This window comes from Physeter macrocephalus, chromosome 20, assembly GCF_002837175.3.
Source record: "Physeter macrocephalus isolate SW-GA chromosome 20, ASM283717v5, whole genome shotgun sequence".
NCBI classification, from domain to species: Eukaryota; Metazoa; Chordata; class Mammalia; order Artiodactyla; family Physeteridae; genus Physeter; species Physeter macrocephalus.
Window position 1 is genome coordinate 43,344,377 of NC_041233.1, and position 6,973 is coordinate 43,351,349.

Consider the following 6,973-nt stretch of genomic DNA (forward strand, 5'->3'; position numbering starts at 1 on the left):
ACTCTATATTCTTGCCTCCTTTATCAAAGATAAGGTGACCATATGTGCGTGGTTTTATCTCTGGGCTTTCTATCCTGTTCCATTGATCTATATTTCTGTTTTTGTGCCAGTACCATACTGTCTTGATTCCTGTAGATTTGTAGTATAGTCTGAAGTCCGGGAGCCTGATTCCTCCAGCTCCGTTTTTCTTTCTCAAGATTGCTTTGGCTAGTCGGGGTCTTCTGTGTTTCCATACAAATTGTGACATTTTTTGTTCTAGTTCTGTGAAAAATGCCAGTGGTAGTTTGTTAGGGATTGCATTGAGTCTTATATTGCTTTGGGTAGTAGAGTCATTTTCACAAAGATGCTACCAGAAAACTACTAGAGCTAATCAATGAATTTGGTAAAGTAGCAGGATACAAAATTAATGCACAGAAATCTCTTGCATTCCTATACACTAACGATGAAAAATCTGAAAGTGAATTAGGAAAACACTCCCATTTACCATTGCAACAAAAAGAATAAAATACCTAGGAATAAACCTACCTAAGGAGACAAAAGACCTGTATGCAGAAAATTATAAGACACTGATGAAAGAAATTAAAGATGATACAAATAGATGGAGAGATATACCATGTACTTGGATTGGAAGAATCAACATTGTGAAAATGACTCTAAATATTTTCTATGCCTGAAGATCTTCATATGTATGGCCATATAATTCCAAACCCCATTTCGGTTATCTGTTATTCATTTTAGAATCGCATATCAGTATATTAAGGTAGAGCTTTCAATAACTCAGTACTCAATTTTTAATCAAATTAATTTCCTTCTGGTGCCCAATAGTATGATAGGAATTTGGATAAGGGTAATAGAACTTGAAATGCTAAGTGTGAAAACATGTCAGCTTGGGCATATAAGTGAGGGTTACTTGAGTTAAAGAGAGAATATGCACCCCAAAATGGAAGAGCAGATGAAAAAAGTGAGACAGGCTGGGCCCTGGGCCCTGGGACCCTTTGCTGCAGGGCTTGCACCCGGACAAACGTCTCCTCAAGCAACAGAATACAAAGAAATTGTAAGGGACTAAAAATAACTGCGTGCATGTGCAGGCAGTTGGGGCAAACTATGGACAACAAGATACAAAAAGACCAAAAGAGGAGGACCTTCAAGATGGCAGAGGAGTAAGACATGGAAATCACCTTCCTCCCCACAAATATAACAAAAATACATCTATGTGTGGAACAACTCCTACAGAACACCTACTGAACGCTGGCAGAAGACCTCAGACTTCCCAAAAGGCAAGAAACTCCCCACATAGCTGGGTAGGGCAAAAGACAAAACAGAGAATAGGGGCGGGACCTGCACCTCTGGGAGGGAGCTGTGAAGGAAGAAAAGTTTCCAAACACTAGGAAGCCCCTTCACTGGCGGAGACTGGGTATGGGCGGGGTAGAAGCTCTGGAGCCACTGAGGAGAGTGCAGCAACAGGGGTGCAGAGGGCAAAGTGGAGAGATTCCCACACAAAGGATCAGTGCCGGCCAGCACTCACCAGCCTGAGAGGCTTGTCTGCTCACCCGCCGGGGGGTGGGGGCTGGGAGGTCAGATCCCAGGGAGAGGACTGGGGTTGGACGCGTTAACAAATCCTGAAGGGGGCTAGTGTGCCACGGCTAGCTGGGAAGGAGTCTGGGAGAAAGTTTGCAACTGCCTAAGAGTCAAGAGACCATTGTTACAGGTTGTACGAGGAGAGGGGATTCAGAGCACTGCCTAAACGAGCTCCAGAGACGGGCATGCACCGCGGCTATCAGTGTGGACACCAGAGATGGGCAGGAAACACTAATGCTGCTGCTGCAGCCACCAAGAAGCCTGTGTGCAAGCACAGGTCACTATCCACACCTCTCCTCCTGGGAGCCTGTGCAGTCTGCCACTGCCAGTGTCCCATGATCCAGGGACAACTTCCCCAGGAAAACACATGGCGCGCCTCAGGCTGGTGCAATGTCATGCTGGCTTCTGCCACCGTAGGCTCACCCCGCATTCCGTACCCCTCCCTCCCCCAGCCTGAGTGAGCCACAGCCCCCGAATAAGCTGCTCCTTTATCCCCCTCCTGTGTGGGTGAAAAACAGATGGCAGAGAGTGACCTACATGCAGAGGCAGGGCCAAACCCAAAGCTGAACCCCAGGAGCTGTGCGAAAAGAGAAAAAAAGGGAAATTTCTCTGTGCAGCTCTCAGGAGCAGCTGATTAAATCTCCACAATCAACTTGATGTACCCTGCAACTCTGGAATACCTGAATAGACAACGAATCACCCCAACTCAGGCAGTGGACATTGGGAGCAACTGTAGACTTCGGGTTTGCTTTCTGTGTCTAATTTGTTTCTAGTTTTATGTTTATTTAGTTTAGTATTTAGAGCTTATTATCATTGGTAGATTTGTTTATTGATTTGGTTACTCTCTTCCTTTATATATATATATATTTTTTTCATTTTTCTCTTTTTGTGACTGTGTACGTGTATGCTTCTTTGTGTGATTTTGTCTCTATAGGTTTGCTTTTACCATGTCCTAGGGTTCTGTCTGTCCATTTTTTTTAGTATAGTTTTTAGAACTTATTATCATTGGTGGATTTGTTTTTTGTTTTGGTTGCTCTCTTCTTTCTTTTATTATTTATTTTTTTAATTTTAATAATTTTCTTTTTATTCTTTATTTTAATAACTTTATTTTATTTTATTTATTTTCTTTCTCTCTTTCTTTCTTTTTTTCCTTTTCTTCTGAGCCATGTGCCTGACAGGGTCTTGGTGCTCCAGCCAGGTGTCAGGCCTGGCCTCTGTGGTGGGAGAGCTGAGTTCAGGAATTTGTTACTCCAGAGACCTCCCAGCCCCTCATAATATCAATTGGTGAGAGTGCTCCCAGAGATCTCCATCTCAACGCTAAGACCCAGCTCCACTCAATGACCAGCAAGCTACAGTGCTAGACACCCCATGTCAAACAACTAGCAAGACAGGAACACAACTCCACCCATTAACAGAGAGGCTGCCTAAAATAATAATAAGTTCACACACACCCCAAAACACACTACCAGACGTGGCCCTCCCCACCAGAAAGACAAGATCCAGCCTCATCCACCAGAACACAGGCACCAGTCCCTTCCACCAGGAAGCCTACAAAACGTACTGAACCAAACTTACCCACTGGGGGCAGACACCAAAAACAACAGGAACTACAAACCTGCAGCCTGTGAAAAGGAGACCCCAAACACAGTAGGCTAAGCAAAATGAGAAGACAGAGAAATATGCAGCAGATGAAGTAGCAAGGTAAAAACCCACCACACCAAATAAAAGAAGAGGAAACAGGCAGTCTACCTGAAAAAGAATTCAGAGTAATGATAGTAAAGATGATCCAAAATACTGGAAATAGAATGGAGAAAATACAAGAAACTTTTAACAAGAAACTAGAAGAACTAAAGAGCAAACAAACAATGATGAACAACACAATAAGTGAAATTAAAAATTCTCTAGAAGGACTCAATAGCAGAATAACTGAGGGAGAAGAACAGATAAGGGGAAGATAAAATAGTGGAAATAACTACCGCAGAGCAGAATAAAGAAAAAAGAATGAAAAGAATAGAGGACAGTCTTAGAGACCTCTGGGACATTAAATGCACAAACATTTGAATTATAGGGGTCCCAGAAAAGGAGAGAAAAAGAAAGGGACTGAAAAAATATTTGCAGAGATTATAGTTGAAAACTTCCCTAATATGGGAAAGGAAATAGTCAATCAAGTCCAGGAAGTGCAGAGAGTTACATACAGGATAAATCCAAGGAGAAAGATGCCAAGACACATATTAATCAAACTATTAAAAATTAAATACAAAGAAAAAATATTAAAAGCCACAAGGGAAAAACAAGAAATAACATACAAGGGAATCCTCATAAGGTTAACAGCAGATCTTTCAGCAGAAACTCTGCAAACCAGAAGGGAGTGGCAGGACATATTACTGGAAATAGAATGGAGAAAATACAAGAAACTTTTAACAAGAAACTAGAAGAACTAAAGAGCAAACAAACAATGATGAACAACACAATAAGTGAAATTAAAAATTCTCTAGAAGGACTCAATAGCAGAATAACTGAGGGAGAAGAACAGATAAGGGGAAGATAAAATAGTGGAAATAACTACCGCAGAGCAGAATAAAGAAAAAAGAATGAAAAGAATAGAGGACAGTCTTAGAGACCTCTGGGACATTAAATGCACAAACATTTGAATTATAGGGGTCCCAGAAAAGGAGAGAAAAAGAAAGGGACTGAAAAAATATTTGCAGAGATTATAGTTGAAAACTTCCCTAATATGGGAAAGGAAATAGTCAATCAAGTCCAGGAAGTACAGAGAGTCACATACAGGATAAATCCAAGGAGAAACACGCCGAGACACATAGTAATCAAATTGGCAAAAATCAAAGACAAAGAAAAATTATTAACCTACCACTAAGATAACTCTACCCAGCAAGGATCTCATTCAGGTTTGACAGAGAAATTAAAACCTTTACAGACAAGCAAAAGCTAAGAAAATTCAGCACCACCAAACCAGCTTTACAACAAATGCTAAAGGAACTTCTCTAGGCAGGAACACAAGAGAAGGAAAAGACCTACAATAGCAACCCAAAACAATTAAGAAAATGGTAACAGGACATAACTACCTTAAATATAAATGGATTAAATGCTCCAACCAAAGACATAGACTGGCTGAATGGATACAAAAACAAGACCCATATATATGCTATCTACAAGAGACCCACTTCATATCTAGGGACATATACAAACTGAAAGTAAGGGGATGGAAAGAGATATTCCATGCAAATGGAAATCAAAAGAAGCTGGAGTAGCAATTCTCATATCAGACAAAATAGATATTAAAACAAAGACTATTACAAGAGACAAAGAAGGACACTACATAATAATCAAGGGACCAATCCAAGAAGATATAACAATTATAAATATTTATGTACCCAACATAGGAGCACCTCAATACATAAGGCAAATGCAAACAGCCATAAAAGGGGAAATTGACAGTAACACAATCATAGTAGGGGAGTTTAACACCCCACTTTCACCAATGGACAGATCATCCAAAATGAAAATAAATATGGAAACACAAGCTTTAAATGACACATTAAACAAATGGACTTAATTGATATTTATAGGACATTCCTTCCAAAAACAACAGAATACATTTTCTTCTCGAGTGCTCGTGGAACATTCTCTAGGATAGATCATGTCTTGGGTCACAAAAGAAGCCTTAATAAATTTAAGAAAATTGAAATCATATCATGTATCTTTACTGACCACAATGCTATGAGACTAGATATCAATTACAGGAAAAAAAGTGTAAGAAATTCAAACACATGGAGGCTAAACAATATGCGACTAAATAACCAATGGATCACTGAAGAAATTAAAGAGGAAATCAAAAAATACCTACAAAAATGACAATGAAAACACGACAACCCAAAACATATGGGATGCAGCCAAAGCAGTTCTAAGTTTATAGCAATACAATCGTACCTCAAGAAACAAGAAACATCTCAAATAAACAACCTAATCTTCCACCTAAAGCAATTAGAGAAAGAAGAACAAAAAACCCCAAACTTCACAGAAGGAAAGAAAGCATAAAGATGAGATCAGAAATAAATGAAAAAGAAATGAAGGAAATGATAGCAAAATCAATAAAACTAAAAGCTGGTTCTTTGAGAAGATAAACAAAATTGATAAACCATTTGCCAGACTCATCAAGAAAAATATGGAAAAGACTCAAATCAATAGAATTAGAAATGAAAAAGGAGAAGTAACAACTGACAGTGCAGGAATACAAAGGAACATGAGAGATTACAATAAGCAACTATATGCCAATAAAATGGACAACCTGGAAGAAATGGACAAATTCTTAGAAAAGCACAACACTCTGAGACTGAAACAGGAAGAAATAAAAAATATAAACAGACCAATCTCAAGCACGGAAACTGAAACTGGGATTAAAAGTCATCCAACAAACAAAAGCCAAGGACCAGATGGCTTCACAGGTGAATTCTGACACACATTTAGAAAAGAGCTAACACCTATCCTTCTCAAACTCTTCCAAAATATAGCAGAGGGAGGAACACTCCCAAGGAACACTCCCAAACTCATTCTACGAGGTCACCATTACCCTGATACCAAAACCAGACAAAGATGTCACAAAACAAAGAAAACTACAGGCTAATATCACTGATGAACATAGATACCAAAACCCTCAACAAAATACCAGCAAACAGAATCCAACAGCACATTAAAAGGATCAGACACCATGATCAAGTGGGGTTTTTCCCAGAAATGAAAGGATTCTTCACTTTACGCAAATCAATCAATGTGATACACCATATTAACACACTGAAAGAGAAAAAGCATATGATCATCTCAATAGATGCAGAAAAATCTTTCGACAAAATTCAACACCCATTTATGATAAAATCCTCCAGAAAGTAGACATAGAGGGAACTTACCTCAACATAATAAAGGCCATATATGACAAACCCAAGTTGACACTGTTCTCAATGGTGAAAAACTGAAACCATTTCCACTAAGATCAGAAACAAGACAAGGTTGCCCACTCTCACCACTATTATTCAACATACTGTTGGAAGTTTTAGCCACAGCAATCAGAGAAGAAAAGGAAATAAAATGAATCCAAACCGGAAAAGAAGAAGTAAAACTGTCACTGTTTGCAGATGACATGATACTATACATAGAGAATCCTAAAGATACGACAAGAAAACTACTAGAGCTAATCAATGAATTTGGTAAAGTAGCAGGATACAAAATAAATGCACAGAAATCTCTGGCATTCTTAAACACTAATTTTGAAAAATCTGAAACAGAAATTAAGGAGACACTCCCACTTACCACTGCAACAAAAATAATAAAATACCTAGGAAAAAACCTATCTAATGATACAAAAGAGCTGTATGCAGAAAAC